General features: G+C 44.0%; 2 pseudogenes; both read left to right on the top strand.

The window, feature by feature from the left end:
- The first annotated feature begins 485 nt into the window (after nt 1-485).
- Nucleotides 486-1,073, top strand: LOC150010631 (nuclear transport factor 2 pseudogene; annotated as a pseudogene).
- A 16,581-nt stretch (nt 1,074-17,654) lies between these two features.
- On the top strand, nt 17,655-17,771 carry LOC150010630 (U6atac minor spliceosomal RNA; annotated as a pseudogene).
- The last annotated feature ends 1,152 nt before the right edge of the window (nt 17,772-18,923 follow it).

Here is an 18,923-nt window from a genome sequence, read left to right as displayed (position 1 = left end):
TTATCAAAATGGGCAGGGTATATATAAAATAAACACAATAACTGACCACTAGCACATTTAGGGTCAAACCAGCTCTTAACTCTCACTGCTCTTAACAGTTTTGGTTAGAGAATTGGCTCCCTCTGTTTATTAGCAGGCTGAGCTTGAGCAAGTTACCTAACCCCTCTGCTTTAGTTTCTGACCATAAAAAAAAAAAAAAAAAAATGAAGATAACATTACCACCTTCTAAGGCTGTTGTGAAGATCAATGAAATAACATTTATAAAGTGAGCCTGGAGATGCTCAGTTAATGAAAGCCGTCCAAACCACCACTGGGACCACCACCACTGTCATCATCACCATCGCCACAAGGACAATAGAAGTATGAACACCGAATTCAGCATGAACATTGCTGTCTTCGGCTCTTGGGTCTCGGGAAGGATAAGCCACTACTGTGCCATTGTGCCAGCCCTCTCATGTCTCAACGAGGTCATGTGATGCTCCAGAATGAGAGACAAGCCACTTTGGGAGCAGACTGGATCCAGCTTCATTCAACATTACTACCAGTTATTTCATAACAACAGAACCCAACTACACACAATTTACATTGATACATCATGCCTTATGTGGGGAGGAGAGCAATTCCCTCCGGAAGCTGCTCTGGTGGAGAAGCTGTCCAGTCCTCCATTCCAGAAACTTCAACCCAGCACCCTGGCCCCGGACCATCAGCCCATGCCAGACAGCGGCATCATCAGCATGGCTGTGGCCCAGCTTAAGGCCGATGAAGACCACGTCATGGGGTTCTACCAGATATTTCCATCAAAAAGCATCAACGATGCTTGGGTTTGCACCAAAGACACGTTCAGGCAGGCTCACCTAGCACAGCTTTGGCTGCGCTCCTCCCAGCCAGGCATCCAAGCGCTTTCCTCCTCCCTCCTCTTCCTGATACTACTCACACTCTTCCAGTCGCTCCAAATATCGTATGCAAATGAGCAGGGCTGCAGGGGGAAGGGGGCGCGGGGGGGGGGGGGGGGCGGGGGCGTGGTGCGCTGCTGCTACCTAGGAATTGTGCATGATGCCCGGATACGAAAGTAGTTTGTGTTGTACCAGTGCATACCTTGGAAAGACTTCAGTAAGGCAAAAGGTTGTCTTTTTTATTTTTTATTTTTTTTAATTCTACTGACAAGTTGCTCTGGTAACCCAATGAAGTGAAGAAAAAAGTAGCTGCCTCATTGTGCGGACATTGATTTGTTCAGATGTTTCAATGCTTCATGAACAATAAAAGCACAAAAATTTTCTTAGAAAAAAAGGTTAACATGGAAAAAGAAATAGTTTGCAGCTCCAAATCCTAAAGTAGCTGAACCCCTGGGACCCCTGAATTCCCAAGAGTCATCAAAGAGCCATGGGGAACTCATGTTTGGTGGCCAGCATTGATTTTGCAGGTGGTAAACTGGTGGCCATTCAACTTATTCTAGTCTTCCGGGAGTGACTGTCCTTGGCCTTAAATGGCATCTGTTCTTCTGACATTGCTGGGTGGTTTGGGCTCCCTGCTCTGTGCTCCCACAGCGTCTGGGACTAGCGCCCTCATCACCTGTCTTGTAATTGCTTCTTGCTGGCTGCACCCCACAGGAGATCGTGAGCTACCCGGGGAAGGAAAAGTGTTTTTGTCTCACTCCCATTGTATCCCTTGGACCTAATACAACACCCAACAACATGAGCTGCTATTAAACATTTGTCCAATAAATAAATGAATAATTCCCCCCCAGATCTTTCAATCATCACACTTAACAAGGGAAAATGAATTAAATGAGCTAGAGAACATTCTCAGCATGTAGCAATTAAAAATGACAATCATTAACAATATGCGGAAACAGAAAAATAATTTTGTGATAATGCTAGGTCATGGACAGGTTAAATTCCTCTTGACCACACCTAGAAAGTGAGGCTATTTATATCAGCATAGTGCCTACTATGAACCCATGTTTGATAAATGGTAGACATGTTGTTGTTATCATTATTATTTACAGTAATAGTAAGTGAAAGAAAAAACAATTCCTTTAGGCTGATTATAACTAATAAAACAATTGATTTTAACCATTTCTTTTAATATAGCTAAATAATGTTATTTTATCTATAATTTCAAAAAGTTTGTAATTAACTAACCTGGGTTTTCTACCAGCTCTCTGAGCCTCATTAATAAAGTTGAAAAAACTTTACCGGTTTCAGCGAATTAAATGAATCTCCAAATGTGATAGTGCCTTGAATGCAGTCACTTACCTTTTCCAGTCCTTTCTCTCTTGCCTTAAATTCCCCTTCTGGTGTCCTTGTGAAGGGCGTCCTGGCCAAGAGAGAGACCCTGAACAAAAAGGGGGAGTCAGTAACTCAAGTGCAAATCACTGTGGGTCTGGCCTTGACTTCAGGTGGCAGGGCACAGGGTCTGGAAGGCAGCTGGTGAGCAAATCTGAAGAGAGGGGACCCATGGAAAGAACCTTGGAATGACAGGGAAGTGGAGACAAATCCACTGGCTCTAGCTTCCCACCTATTGTACCTGAGCCTCCAATGCCCCCCTCCCCGCACCCCATTATTACTACTGGCTGTTTGGATCTGAATGACAGGAGCCTTTGACTCTGTCCCCTCTGTGCTGAGAAAGACATAGATAGGTCTTGCCTAGTCAATTGCTGCAAGTTAGAGAGCCCCAGCAGCTGATGGGCACCAGGAAGGTTATTCCTGCTACTGAATTTGTTACTTTCTGACTCCAGAAATACCCCACATTCTATCCTATGTGTGTTCTGCTTACTCCCTCTGAGACCACACTGACAGAAATTGGATTAAGGGACCACTCACACTTCACGTAAACAGTCACATGTATTTGGAGTCCTTTTCTTTTAAAAGGCCAGCAGCCTCCTTTGCACCTGTTGGCAGAATATCAACTTTCTATTCCATTCATGCTGCATGGGGGAGTCGATTATAGTCTCAATTACAAAGTCAAGAACATTTGGGAAACCCTGCCAGGTACTTTTGCTTAATCCTCACAAAAACACTGCAAGGAAGGTGTTGTTATGTCCATTTTTTTGGACAAGAGACTGGGTCTCAAAGAAGTTCATAAACCTGAACAAGATCACACAGCAAAACTGGGATTCAAAACCAGACCTCTGGCCCGCAAAGAGCCTGGCTCTTTCTAGCACAGGCACAGAGTGCTGGACTTGAAGGATTCTCTGTAAATTCATACTTTTTTTATCCTCACCAGAGGACTTTTTTTCATTGCTTTTAAAGAGAAAGGAAGGGAGAGAGGAAGGGAGAGAAACATCAGTGCGAGAGAGAAGCATCATTTGGTTGCTTCCCAATACACACCCCGACCTAGGTATGTGTCCTAACTGGGAATCAAACCCACAGCCCTTCAGCTAGGCAACACTCCAACCAGATGAGTCAAACCGGCCAGGCTGTAAATTCATACTTTAAGGCACTACTGCTGCTCCAAGCACGTAAGAACAATAGATCAAATACTTTAAAAATTCATCTTGGTTCAAATGCACAACGAACAGCTCCATGGGCTACTTATAATGAGATGGAAAACCAAAATTCTTAATCACACAAAGAGGTCTAACCCTAAGAAAGGAAGCTAATAAAATCAAACAATCGAAAGGGAAATTTAATATAGGTTAAGTTAAAATAATAGGATTGTCTGACAAAAAATATTGAAGCGATATGTTTAGATTGCATGTTTCTCATCGCATTGTAGCAAGTGGTGCATGGTTTCAATTTGTCCCATGAACAATGATGTTCATTTTGACCACCTGACGAAGACGTCACCTGCCAGGCTTCTCTATTATACAGTCACTCTTTCACCCTTTGTAACTAAGAAGAATTTTGTGGGGAGGCCATTAGAATGCTCTTACATTTCTGCAAACTACAATCCACAGTGTATTCAACTGACATAATGGCAGAGGAGGGAGCATATTTCATAAAACTCAGTAAATAAGAGCAGCAGCTATAGCAGTTGCTTGGATCTGAGGAACGAGACGGGGGAGAGGCTAACGAGAATGGTAAGTATCCCGGCGGGTGGAGAGGAGTGCGGCACACGGGAGAGCGAGCTGTCGGGGGGAGGTGGCGGGTTCCGTCTGTGGGTAGGTTCTCATTCCCAAACTGAGAGTTATTATTTTTACTTCAAATTTATTTGCCATTTAATATTTAAAAAGGTAACATATTTGTGTGGTATGAAAAATATACACAATGTTTTATTTGGGAATTAAGCAACACAATTCTAAATAATCCATGGATCAGAGTAGGAATCACAATAAATTAGAATAGATTTGGAACTGAGTGAAAACAAAAGCACCACATATCATTGGTGGGATGCAGCTGAAGTTGGACTGAGAGAAATATTCATAGCGTTAAAGGCTCATATGAGAAAAAAGAAAGATCTAAAATCAATGATCTAAGCTTTCATCTTAAGAACCTACTGAAAAAGAACAGATCAGTTCAAAGTCAATAAATAGAAGGAAATAATTTTTAAAAAGGCAGAAATTCAAGAAATAAGAAATGGACAAATGGCTAAAAATCAATTAAACCAGAAGCTACTGCTTTGAAAGGCTCACTAAAGTTGATAAGAATCCAGCAGGAATAGTAAAATAGATGATAGATGACAGATAGATACGTAGAGAGATAGAACACATTACAACAACACAGATGAATTTCAGGAACATTCTCTTGAGCAAAAGAAGCCAGGCACAGAAGAATGCATGAAGTATGATTCTGTTTATTTGAAATTCTAGAAAAGGCAAACCTAGTTTATAGTAACAGAGCTGGTCAGTGGTTTCCTGGGACCAGGGTTTGGAGGTCTGACTATAAAGGGGCATGCGAGAACTCTGGGGATGATAGAAATATATTAATTTCTCTGAGGTATATAACTTTGAGCAGAATTGCTAATCATAGGATGGTTTATGCTTAGTTTCATGAGACCGGCAGGCCTTTTCCAGAGTGATTATACCAGTTACACTCTCCTCAGCAATATGTGCAAAGCTCAGATGCTCTCTGTCCTCACTAAACTGGGTACTGGAAGCCTTTTTCATTCTGCTTCTATGGGATGGGGTCGGGGGTATAGTGGTAACTCCTTAAATGCTTTTAATTTACATTCTCTGAACACTTTTCAATGTGCATTGGCTTTTGTGAAGTGCCTGTTGAAGTCTTTTGCTCATTTTTAAAATGAAAATTGGGTTGCCTGTCTTTTTCTAATTATTTTGTAGGATTTCTCTGTATATTGAAATTGAGTCGTTTGTTGGACATAAATGTCAGTGTATCTTAAATTTGGAGTATTTTTTGTAACTGAGCTGAACATCTTTTCATGTGTTTACAATCCTTTTGTCCTTCCTTTTACTGAGAACAGTCCTCATATTTTGTTCATTTTTAAATTAGGTTTTGGTCTTTTTCTTATTCATGAGTAGGAGCTCTTCATATATTATGGAGATTAGCCTTTTGCTTTAACATTAGTAGTGATTTCCTTCTAGCTTGTCATTTTTCTGGCTTTGCTTAAGGTGTCTTTTTTGGCCCCATGGGGTTTTTGTTCTTGTTTTTGTTTGGTTGTTTTTGTGTGTGTGGGTATGCAATTGAACTTATCAATCTTTTATTTTATGATGTATGGTCATTTTTAAGTACAATATTCTCCTTCACACTCCAGAAAGAGATGATTTCAGACAACATACAGCAGCGTTGGACAGAGCCTGGGAAGGGCCTGAGTGGGTGGGGGAGGGGACAGAGATTCAATGCCTTTCTCTGCCGCGTACTAGCCGTGGATCCTTGGGCAAGTTTCCTTGTCTTGCCTGGGCTCAGCCAGTTTCCTTCTCAGCAAAATAGGGATGAGGCCCAGCTTAGAAACTTGTCAGAATTAAGTGAGATATCGTATGAAAACCACCCGGTGCATGCCTAGCACAGAGTACAGAGCCCTCCATACAAGGTACTTCTCCTATCTCTCCATGTGATGTGTGTGCAGGTGTGTGTGTGACAGGTGTAAATGTGTGTGTGTGTTTGTGAGTGGGAAGAGGCAGGGCCGACTGTGGGATACAGCACACAGTTGGCTCAATTACTCATGGCCTCAAAATAAAAAAGTTGCTCCAAGCATTTACAGGTCCCAGGATGATTATAAATCCCACAGTCCTGGCCCCAGGCCAGACCACTCTTTGTTCACCCTCCCCCACCTTCTCCATTGGTGGCCGGAGCCCTGCTGCCTTGCACTCTCCCTTGATGGCCTGACGCACAGATGCCCAGGTCCCGGGAGGCCAGAGGACATCAGAGGCTCCAGAGTGGTCCCAAAGGGTCTGGAGCACAGGCCAGGCCCCCAGTGGTCTGGTGGGCTCTTTGGAGAATCCCCCTGAACTGCTTGCCTGCTCTGAGAATCTCTCCGAGTCAGATGAATCAGTCCAGAGCCAGAGAGTAAAGAGACGCACAACCTGGCCCAGCCAGGGCTGCAGATCCCAAGTCCCTCCCACACCGGAGCTCACAGACCAGGTGGGTGCACTTTAGGCCCTCCCTTTTCTGAGAAGGGGCTTGAGTTCTTGTTTTTTTGTACGCCCTTTTCTGTTGAGCTTTGGGAGGCCTGGCCATTTAAAGGACTCCTGCTGTGATGACAGCTAAAGCGGGGGCAGGTTAGGGGGCTGAGGACTTGAGCAAAGAAAAAGGACTCATGGACGAGGACAACAGTGTGGTGATTGCCTGGGGAGAGGGGGGCATAAGGGGACTAAATGGTAATGGAAAAAAATATTTTAAAAATAAAATAAAATAAGGGACTCCTGCTGTGAATCTATTTCTAAACAGACCAGCCATCTGCTCCCTGCTGAGCTTTGGAAAGCTGTTTTTCTGTACTTTGCTAACGCTGAGAGGCACACAGGCACCTCAGGGAAAGTCAGCATGAAGCCAGACAGGTCTCTAGTTTCCCCACAAGTTCCAGTCAGCCCCGGGAGTGGGAGTCGGGGTTGATCCTGGTCAAGATTCCCTGGGCAGCAAGTCCAACCTCTTTCTCATCCCACTGACCAGGAAGCTGGGGTGCTGACAAGGGGCAGCTCACCCACATGAGAAGCAGGTCCAGGCTGAGGTCTGGACCCCAGGAATACTCTCCCGCCTCTGTCTGTGTCCCAGCATCAGAGCCAAGGCCTCGAGTGATACCTTAACAGGGGCTCAAAGTGATGCTGAGCTGGACTCAAACCCGCATTGCTTTCTACTCCTCCCAAGATGCCGCTGAAGTTCTAAACAAAGAAATACTTTGGAAGAGCCTACAGGAGGGTGACTGTCGTAGATGAAGATGGCTGCAAAGTCTCAGCTCTCCCTCCCATGGAGAGGTGGGGCCCCATTCCCCTCACTGTGGAACTGAGCTGGGCTTTGTGACTTGCTTGACAAATTGAACAATGTGGAACTGATGCCTGGGACTCTCACAGCTAGTTTCCCCTAATGTCATACCAGATATGGGAATGAGGCCACCTTGGGCCCTCCAGGTCAGCCCAGCCCATCTCCAGAGTCCCTCTTAGGTGACACCATCCATGCCACGTGGAACAAAGAACCACCTGAATGAGCCCTCCCCAAATTCTTGACCCACAGAATCATGAGATATAATACGTTGGTAGTTGTCTTAATCTACTGAGTTTTGGTATCATTTGTTAACAGATAACTGTACAATAACACTTCATTTTGAACATACCAGAGAATAGAGTGGCCAACTATTGAGTTCTTTCTAAAGCGAGTACACATAGCCCCTGAATTTTATACACTTTGTAAGTGTGGATTTCTTTCAAGCTTCTCTTAAACTTATTCCTGGCCCCAAATATTATAAATGTGATTTAGATGCCAACCGGCACAAAATATTAAACCTAGTTCTTATGGAGAAACCATTGTGTGCAAACGATTCTGTTCTCATTTAATTCTAGAACCACCTTATAAGATAGTTTCATGTGGTGTCTCTATTTTACCAGAGAAGAAATGGAGACAGAGGTTAACAAGTTTGCCCAAGACCACACAACTAGCAAAAGGCAGGGCTCGGGTTCCAGACCCCTGCTTCTCTCTCTCCATGTACCACCTCCCTCGGTGGGTGGGGCTTCCCTGGGACCCTCCCTACATATGAGACAGCACACCGGGCAGGCTGTTGGTGTCACTAGGGACTCTGGGGTGAGGGTCCCAGCACCCCAGGAGAGCTGCCTCCAGGATGATGGATGAGCACAAACCCCAGGCCCAGCCTTGCTCCACCTGCCCAAGCCCCCTCCTCAGGCCCCTGCCACAGCTGTCACCAACACAGCCTCTGATCCGATTACAGACCCCAGAGCCCCCGACTGCCTCCTCCTCCTCCTCCTCCTCCTCTTTCCAGGGCACCCATCCTGCCTGGGAACAGTGCTGAAGCCAGAGGACGAATCTATCCAAGGCGCTGCCAGCTGCCATCTTCCCTGTGGCCCCCGCCCTCTGAGCTCATTCCCTGGGGTCTTAGGCGGCTGGTGCTGAGCAGGGACAGGAATGAGGGCCCTGCGGTGGGGATGTGAGGAATCCTGCAGTTGGCTTTGTTTAGACGTGGAATACCGCGCACGCCTGGGCTCTGCACCTGCTGCAGGAGGAAGCCACCTCCTCCTCCCACCCGGAGCACGTTCGCAGGGACACACTTTCATACACACACCTCCCACCCGGTGGCTTCCCAACACACTCTTGGCTCTGGAGACCCAGGCCTGGGCTTCACAGTATATTAATTTGGTGACTCTGAAACTCCATGGAACTCCTCCTCATCTAACCTTCAGTCTCCTCATTCATAAAATGGGTTCATCACAGCGCCGAACTCAGGGGTTTTGGTATCTCAGGTCCTCACCAAATGCTTGTTAAATAAAACCAGAATCACCCCCTCCCTCCAAATCTACCCATTCATCTCTACTCTGTAGGTCCCCGACCCCCACTTTCCTCCACACCTCCCCTCTTTCCCTCCACCACCCACCTACTCAGCTGGACTTGACGGGAACTGCTCTTTAGCAGACCTCCCCCTTCCAACCCTGAAAGCTACTTTCCTCACACTTCTGAGGGCTGGAGTGGGTGGTCAGATAAGCTTCAGATGTTTAGGAAATGTATCCAATACCTGAAAATAAGGCAACAAGCCCACTGGATGCTCTGTCTAAGCCACGCTGGAGAACTATTCAACAGGCCCTGGAGGGTCATCTGACTCACTAAGGAGAGATCATTTTGTTTGATCCACTATTTCCTAGTGATTAGGGCCAAGACTCTGTAAAATTAGATGTTAACTGCAAAGAAATGGAGGATTAGGAAGTTGTAAACGATTCTTATAGGCTAGAAAGATAACTCCAAAGATTATGGCTTTATTGGCCTATAGAACGTTTATCATCCTGCTGGTTTCCTCAGTAATGAGATGAACAAATCTCTGGTACACGCCCACTATATTGTGCTTGAGAATCGTGGGAGGACCCCCGAAGGTGGGAACTGGTAGAAAGAAGGTTGAAGCCCTGTTTGATGATGAGAGGCTGAAGGATGGAGAGGGAGGCTGAGCTGAAGGTGGGAAGTGCACCTGTGTCCCGAGTAGATGGTGATGCTTGGGATGCTTGTATGTAGGGGGTGGGGGGATGTTTAGGGGCAGACAGAACTACCAAGAAGTGACTGCCCAACAATAGTGGTGATGCCAAGTGGCAACAGAGAGCTAGGAGGTCATTGGTCTCTCTTCCCAAACCTGAGCAGAGGTAGATGAGAAAATGTGGTCTCCAACAAAACAGTGTCAGGAATGAGAGATTTCAGAGAAAATCCTCAAGGGGGTTAAAGGACAGTTTGGGGTGTTGAGACTGAGGTTCAGGGAGGTAAGAGGATTTTGGAGGAGGCGGGGTAAGTATGGAAGATAGCAGACAGCAAGGACTTGCTCCTCAGGTCCAGGAATGAGGGCAGCAGGAGGCAGGAAGCCGTCTGGAAGGGAAGCTGAGTCATGAGGCCTGTGACAGACTAGGCAGGCCTAGGCCTTCCTGCCAGAACCGGGCCTGGTGCAGGCTCAGAGGAAAGGGTGCATCAGGTCTGCATTCTGGACACAAAGCAAGAGCCGTTGGGGATGGCCGGACTCACTGGCTGGGCTAGAGGAGACAACCATTGAATTGGTCCCACTCATTCTGGCTCTTGGCTTTCAACAAAAGTTCTTTAGAAACCACAGGTGAACAGCGAAGGCTTCAGGGCTGTGGGGAGCGGCCATAAGGCGCAAAGCCCACTTACAGTACTGGCAGACATGGACCCTCAGCGGGGAGCTTCCAGGTCCCTTCTACTGAGGAGGCCTAGGAGTCATGCTGGGAAGTTTAAAAGGACACTTCCCTCAAGATCAGAATTTGCTTAGAGCCCCCACATAAAGTGGGGGCAGCAACACACTTCCAAGTCTGGCCAGGATGGAGGCGACTCTGGTTTGGTCTTCTCTGTTAATCCGGCCCTCTGGCTCTGAGCCCTTTCTGTCTAAAGCTCTGCCAGCTACAGCCCCCAGCCCCCCACCCCTGCATCCAGCTGCTGCCCACTGTTTACCGTAGATCAGATGAAAGTTTAACTTTCTCTTTGGAGAAAAGCAAAAGTCTGGAGCCTTCCTTTGCACAGATAGATGCCTCAGAAGGGATTTCTTCCAGGTTCACCATCTTCTATTCCAAAGGTCAAAGGGTTCATTAGGCTTGACCCCACTCTCTGAGGCCAGCAGATTTTCCTGGTTAACAGGTATTACCTGTGGCTCTCCTGGGCCCTGCCCCTGCCTGCTAATTTGGAATCTTCAGGGGGGAAAGGCTGGAGAAGTTGCATCTTCAGCAACCACTCCAAGTGAATTTGATGATGAGGCAAGGCCTGGGTAATGTAGGTGGAGATTAGAACCATTCCATTTGGCTAATGAGATGGTATATGGGGTCCTTTACCCCTTTCTAGACAAAGTTCTGGCTAAATTATTCCAGATTCTTATTTAGCCACCATGTTCATCCCTAGGGTGGGAACAAGGGGGTCTCACAGAGTGTGGCTTCTCTCTAGCATCTGCTTCCCCTTTCCCTTCCCTGTGGGGAGAACAAAGTCAAAGAGAATCACAGCCAAGAGAGAGTCTGTAGGTGGATCACTGAGGGGAGGGGCCTGGGTGTCACAGGGGACAGCCCACTGGCAGGTGGAAGGCTCACTGATGGGGAGGCACCATGTCGCTGTGGACCTTAGGGGATGCCAGTCCTGCAATGCCACCATTCAGAGCTGCATGGCATGGCTAAATCACTCAGCACAGGGCATGGCACATAGTAAGCGCTCAGTTAAGTCTGGCTGCTGTCATCAACCATTCATTCAACAAAATGGCAAAAACAAAGAACCAAACCAAAAATAGTAAAATATGGACCCAACGCTCATAGTGCTTACAGGGTAGAGCGTCTTAAAGGAATTTTAGTCTAAGGTAAACAAAAGAACACAAAGGTTTTTGTTTTGAAAGTGACAGAGGAAAAGAACCGCAGGAAAAGCACAGGTTTGATTCAGTTGAGAGCCCTGCCCTTGCCCTGCCCTTTCCCCTGCTTTAGATTCTGTCAGTTGGAGCAAGAATAGACTGTAGAGGTCCCAGGAAAGGGGGTAACTTACTGAGACCTCAGAGACTTCAACCTGTAGAACAGATAAAGTTGTCACCCCTCCCCCTGCCCCTGCACTAATGTGTCTAAATAGCTTGGTGACCTGTAACTATTCTTAGTTCTATAAAGTTTCATATCCTTCTCTACTTCAAATGTCTCAAGTTACTGCTTTAAAACCCTCCTATACCTGCAAACTACAAAGTGAAGAATAATTCAATGGATTTGAGGACCCAAGGAGAAAAGGGATGGTGGGGGTGGGCCCAGAATCCCAGTCCTGCTCTTCAGAACTGAAGGATGAATGAGAACTGAGCCCAGGCTCTCCTCCGGGAAAGCCCAGCTCTTTCTGCAAGCGCTCCATGTGCAACAAATGCCTTTTCAAAAACTGGGAGCACAGAATAGGACTGGGGGAGGTAAGAGGAGCTGAAGGTTAGCCACTAGATCATGTCAAACCCAAAAGCACCCCAAAGCACCCTACTCTGCAAAGAAGTGAGTGGGTCCTACAGGTAGGGGAAGAAGGGGCTCCTGGGTTTGGATTCACAACTCCCTACCTTGGGTACCTTCTGAAAGAGCCTGCATAATCCAGGATCTTGTTACAACAAACCTTTCTGCTCCTGTGGCCTGGCACCCCTGGAGGGTGGAGTGGGCAGTGGTGAGGCTGCAGGAAAGAACAAAGCTCCACACATACACCTCCAGTTGGTACACAGCTCTGAAACCAACTGGTCAGGAGGGACTTTCACCCTGCACTGTGATTGGTGCATCTGCAAGTTTGACTTTTAAAAAGGCAGCCAGAGAGGTCTGGCGAAGCAGGAGAGACCAGGGTTCTACTCTCAGTTCCACCACTTTCTTTCTTTCTTTTTTTTAGTTTTTTACTTTATTTTATTGCTATTCAGTTACACTTGTCCCAATTTTTCCCCCGACCGCCACGTTCTGACAGAGAGATTTAGGCAAGTTACTTCATCCTCATGGAAGCTCATTGAATGTCCTCTTCTGCAGACTGGGGTTACCACCACCCACCGCCAACTCGTTGCCCTGAAGTGAGATGGTGAAGGGCCTGTTTGGTACTGAGCAGGTAAGTAGTAACTATTAAGTGGCTTACACGAGGTTGCCCTGTTAAAATCAGGCACAGGCAGAAGAAGCTACTGCTCCGAAGAGAAACAAGCGGTGCCTTGTAGGGAAGGGCTGCCATTTCGTTAACACGATCCCATTAAACAGCTGCCGCATAGCCTTCTAAATAACAATACGACCTGTTGCAATTTACGGCTGAGCTGCAAGCAGTTAACACTTCGCTCGTAAACTCCTGCAACAGAGAAATCTCAAGAAGATCACACATTGACCTTCTCCTTGCTCCTGGAACTCTATTAAAGGAGGAACTAGAGAGGAAACCAGTTTGAAAACTAGACTGGAAAAAAAAATGGAGGAAGCGTTGACATGTGCCAAGGGCCCCCTCTAGTGGTGCTGGAAATAAATGGAGTAACTTGAGATTGAAGCTATTGGGAGAAAAAATAGCGGCAGAGACGAAGCTGAAGGAAGTGTCAAACTTGCCAACATTTGCAGTCCTTGTTTCTAATTCTGAGGTGGTAATGATAGACCTGTTTGTAAAACCTCTTCTAATAAAAGCTTGTGCCTTAGAGTGGCATGGTCCTTTACGATGTTACACGTTAACTGCCTCTGTGACCTTAGTCCAAAATGATTTGTCTTGACACCCAAGTCCTTGCAAGTTGTTTTCTACTGTGCTTTTTCTCTCACCTATATATACTATACATACTTCCAAGTTTCCAGTCTTTATAAATATCATTTTTAATGGCTAATTCCAGACTTAATTTAGGAGGCCAGAGCAGGACTTGGCATGCTTGTATACTTGAAGGTTTTACATCATCAACATGCCATGCACGAGTCGGAACGACACAGAATCCATAAAAGATAACATTCAAATGCTAATGTTCTCTTTGTTATGGACTTAGACCCACTGATGCAATGACTTGAGAGAGTAAATATATCCATGTTCTCCCCGCAAACCTAATCTCTATGCTGCCTTATCTCCCTGTGCAGTTACTGGCTGCCACAAGGGCTCTTACACCCAGGAGACTCTCTGTCTCTAGGAAGGGGAGATGAAGTGCCACATGGTGGCAGATTTATGGAGCAACACTGGCATCTTCCAGGCAGAAGACTGGCAGCTGGTCCCCGTAGGACATTGAGACAAGTGCTCAGAGTGTATCAAAATAGGTGAGACCTAAAGAAAAAGCAGGGAGGGTGGGGAGGGAAAAGGTGAAGGGAACTAAAGATGGTACTTCACCCACAAAATGTTACTACCGCATAAACGATCAATCAACACTGTGCAAATGTAACACAACATCTTCCCCATTTTCAGAGTTAACCAGGAAGAACAAAGAGCCAATGCATCAGAAAGCCCGTTCTACTTAGGCAAGAAAGCCTGGGTTTCATTCTGGATCCATCAGTTACAAAGCTGTGTGCTCACTTAAGTCATATGGGTCACAACTGGGCACTAACCTGGGCTTGCAATTTCTTCAACGATAAAATGAAAGTATTAAACTAAAAAATCTTGTATCTCTGGATCCTACATGTAAGGTCCTGATATTGTTCACTTAGAGTATATCGACCAAAAAAGCTGTATTTAAGAAAAGAAAATGCTTTACAAAATCTGAGTCCCTGCCAAACTAAGATTCCTTCTAGAAATGTAACTGAATCGACCCGCTTTATCGAGATTTAATGTGACCCAAATAAAGGCCATACCACACCTCTAGGCAAGACAATTGAAATAGAGTCTATTATTATTTTTCTCAGAGGAAAAGAATGTTTCTCCCAAAAGAAGTATAAAATCTAGAGAATAAAGGTATCACTATGGGCTTAATCTTCACGCAAAAGTAGAGGATAATTTCTACCTAATCACATATACTTTAAACAGAAAGAAGAGGTCCTGACCAGGTAACTCAGTTTGTTGTATCGTCGTCCCCATACTCCAAGGTTGTGGGTTCAATCCTTGTCTGGGCACATATAGGAATCAACTAATAAATGCATAAATAAGTGGAACAACAAATCAATGTTTCTCTCCCCCCGCCCTTTTTCTCTCTCCCTAAAAAACAAAACAAAAAAATCATTAAAAAAAAAAAAAAAAGAGGAGGCCCTGGCGGGGTAGCTCAGGGAAACGTGACGCGGGATTTACTCTGGTTGCCTGAGAAGGCACGGACCCTCCAGCCAAGAGCTGGGGTGCCCTCTTCCCAGCAGAGCAGCCTCCCCCGCCCTGTAGTTCCAATGTAACAGGGTTTTGGGTTTGATCCCTGGTTGGTCAGGGCACATGCAAGAATCAACCAATGTATCGTGAGTGGAGCGATGAGATGGTATCTCTCTCTCTCTCCCCTCTTCCTCTCTAAAAAGAAAATCAATACATAAAACTTAAAAGAAAAAAAAATCCTCAAGTAAGAATAGAAAGGCATTCCTAGTTTCTTGGTAGTAGGTTAACTCTTTGCTGTCACCAATTTTAACTGCATCAGTGTGCATGTCTTCCATCTACTCTTCCCCTATTGAATATGCAAAGCTGGATTACTCATTAGTGTTCCAGGATAAGGAGAAATGCCTAAGTAAAAGGTGAAGAAAGATGAAGAATGAATACCATGCTACTATAAAAAAAAAATCCCTGACAGTAAATACTTTCTGCACCTCTCTGGCAAGCATCCCAGTAGCCTGATGCTTCTCCCAGTGTAGGGTGACCATTTGCTGGGTGACTGTGAAATCTTACCTGGTTTTTTCCTCAGTGCTGGTATTCTCCCTTTGTGGGGAGCCGAGTGGAACTGCTAGTCCTCTGTATCTTAGGAGTTATGAGAGAAACTCCATTTAAAAATTAGCCCTAGCCAGGTGCTCAGTTGGTTAGAGCATTGTCCAGATACACTAAGGTTGTGGGTTTGATCCCCAGTTAGGTAATATAACTAGAAGCAACCAATGAATGCATAAATAAGTGAACAACAAATCAATGTTTCTCTCTCTCTCCTTCTCTCTACAAATTCATCTTGCACCTTTTCTTACCTCTACTAATGACTATTATACCACTATTCATGTTTCTACAAATTGCATTGTTTTCTTTAAAATTAATATTTTCCATTTATTTTGTGTAGACAAATGTTTAACCCGCTTTTGCTAATAATATTTTTTAAAAGGTGCCAAATTATACAAAAAGCTTTAGAGATGTTCATTTGCTGATTTCTGAGAATCTATCTTAAAATAATCCTAAATTTCCAGAGTTTTATGTGTTAAAATGTGTTTGGTTTTGGGGTTTGTTTTTTGTAATATAGTTAAAAAAAAAAAAATCTAAGCATACAAGAGGAAATATTTAAGTAAATTAGCTACTTCATTTGACAGAATTTTGTGGCTATTAAAATTTGTTCCCAACGATTAAGCACAGAGACATTTTATATTGTATTACTAAGTGAAAAGTTTAGTATGAGTATAAACATAAACATAACCACAAAACTTTGAAAATGAAGATTTGAACAAAATGTCCCAAAATGTTCATAGTGGCAGTGGCTGGTAATGTGATTTAAAAACACGAGGTTGGTGCAGAAAGTAGTCAGTCATGTAATATAAAAAAGACATTTATTGAAGAAGATACAGGAAACATTGTACATAGGACAATGATGCCTCAGTTCCCTGCAAAGTAGGCACCTTGGGACCTCACACAGTTCTCCTAGCATCTCTTCCACTGTTCAAAAACACTCTGCAAAACCCGTTGTTGGAATCGCCATCAGTTGCTCTGTCCTATTTTCCTGACCCTCGTCGACGATCTGAAATCTCTTCCATTTCAAAGGTGATTTTAGTTTCATACCAAGAATCTCAAACAGTAGTTTTTGAAATCCCCAGATCAGCTTCTGGTTCTTACACTGTCAGTCACCGATCTTTGCTGATTTCAGCCTCTACATGTTCAACATTCTCAGGTGTTCTGCTTGTTGCAGGCCTTCCAGAATGTGGATCACTTTTCAAGATTCTCAATCACCTTTGAAGGGTTTGTGCCGCATTTTTATTTTTTATTTTATTTATTTTGTGCTACTTTTATTTGCACTGCACTCATTTCATTGTCCCCAAAAGCCATCTGAATCATCCAAAGTTTCCATGGAGGAATGTTCAAGCTTTATGCAAAATTTGATGCAGATGTTTGTTCTACTTGCTCATTATGAATGCAACAGCCACACAGTACACATGCTCACTCAGTGGCGTCTACTACCCACTGACTAGTACAGTGAAGTCATCATTGTTCACTCATGCACATCCCAGTCCACTGTCCTTTGCTGCCAAGTTACATCAATGTCACACAAACTGTTCTAGTTTTTTAACAATGGTTGGACTTTTTCAGGACAGACCTCATATATACTTTTCAAATCTACTAATATATTTGGTAGCAGTATTAAAATTTCAAAGTGGAAAAATCAAGACATTAACTATCCAGCCACAAGAGAATTTTAGATTTTCTTATGAATCACTGGCTGATTCCTGGGGTCAATTTCTGTCCTTTCTCTAAATTTCTGGCTGATCAATCATACCCAAGATTTTCACATTTTTCTATTCATTTTCATTAGAATCAACTTATGACTAAGATATAGCAGAGAATATGGGTTTTATATTTATATTCTATATTTCATCATTTAGGGGCTTATTGTTACAAATTCACTGGAGTTTCATTACACTGATATCCTTGAGACTCAGGAATATTGTTCTAGAATGATGCTATGCATATAGCTCCCCTTGCCAAATTTTATATTACAGAGGGTTGGTCATATCAGAACAAAGCTATAGATCATAAACTACACACCAAACATGACAGCCTCCTTATGTAGTGATTCATAATAAATATTATCAGGGAGATGTTTAAAAAACATTTTAGAAACATTAGAAAAAATACTGTACTTACATAACCCTTTGAATGGGACCTTAGAATATTTCTTATACCGAATTATCTCTTAGGGAAGATCAGGTATATTATAGCAAAACTAAATAATATACCGAACATTAGAGATCCAGCTAGTCAAAATGAAAATTGAAAGTGAATGTACATTTTAAATTCAATTTAAAGTCACAATACTATTTTCTCACTTTTAAAGTGTCTTTTGTGTTGTATGAAAGGTTAGCACTCCCCCTGACAAGGATGGAAGAGGCTCTAAGGTCTAACAACATGCATATGGTTAAGGCATTGCCACCTACTTGTGGAATCTAACCATCATTTTTCCGAGTTGTTCTAAAAAAATAAGTAAATAAATAAAAGTGCCTCTTTAGGGATTTCTGGCATCCACTAATGAGGTAGTAGCTCCTAACAAACCGACCCTCCTATAGATAAGTATAAACTCGGGGGGGGGGGGGTGAGATCAACCAGGAAAATAGGTTATATATACAATTGGAAAGGAAGAAACACGATGTCGAATGTCTCTACTTGCACATGACATGATTGCCTATGTAGAAAATCCCAAAGAGTCTAAAAACAAACAAACCAAAAATCCCCACTAGGATAGTTTTCCAAGGCTGGGAGAATCCCAGTGGGCTGTCCTTAGTGACTTGCTTCCAAAGAACACAATGAAAGGGGAGGAAAATGTAACTTTACAGTGAGGATACTTGGCAAACAATCTTGGGCAGCCAATGAAGGCAAACATCACCAGCAATAAAGCATGCTAATAACGTATCATTTGATATGGCGTGACAAGGACACTTCACCCCTGCGGTATTATTTAACTCCACTCTAACCAGGTAAAAAAATATAAAACCCCAAATAGAAGGACATTTTACACATCTGAAAAGTACTCCTCAAACTGTCATGGTATGAAAAACAGACTGAGAAAGTGTCACAAACCAGAGTAGACATGACAACTAGTACCTTCTGTGGGATCTGAGAAAAGACATTAGTGGAAAAACCAGTAAAATCTGAAGTTTAGTTGATAAGCTACTAAATGTACCATGAATATGCTCAATGACCAGAGAATATACATCTAAGCTCTTAAGTTCAGTATCACGCTCTGAGAATTTTTAAGGATGTGTGGCAAAAATTCAGCACACTTTTGGGGCCATTAGACCCTGTGTCCAGCCCACTGTTTGGCCTGGGCACACCTATTGACCCCACCATTGTAGTGACAGAATGGCACACATTGCTTCTGCAAAGTGGCAACCTTCAGATACTTGATGGCTTTTTGGATATGGATACCCTCGATGGCTTGGGCAAGTTCATGAGTGTTCTTGAAAGTGAGTGCGAAGGCGAAGATCTGAACCTCTTGATTTGCATTTTATGGGGTTTTTGGGTCAAGGGAATAGTGAGCCATTCAGAGGTCACTTCAGGACACTTACAGGAAAGGAGCACAATAAAGGAATTTTAAAACACAATAAACAAACAAGA

This window comes from Furipterus horrens, unplaced genomic scaffold (assembly GCF_987537825.1).
Source record: "Furipterus horrens unplaced genomic scaffold, mFurHor1.1.pri manual_scaffold_5, whole genome shotgun sequence".
NCBI classification, from domain to species: Eukaryota; Metazoa; Chordata; class Mammalia; order Chiroptera; family Furipteridae; genus Furipterus; species Furipterus horrens.
This window is presented reverse-complemented; position numbering and strand designations above follow the sequence as displayed.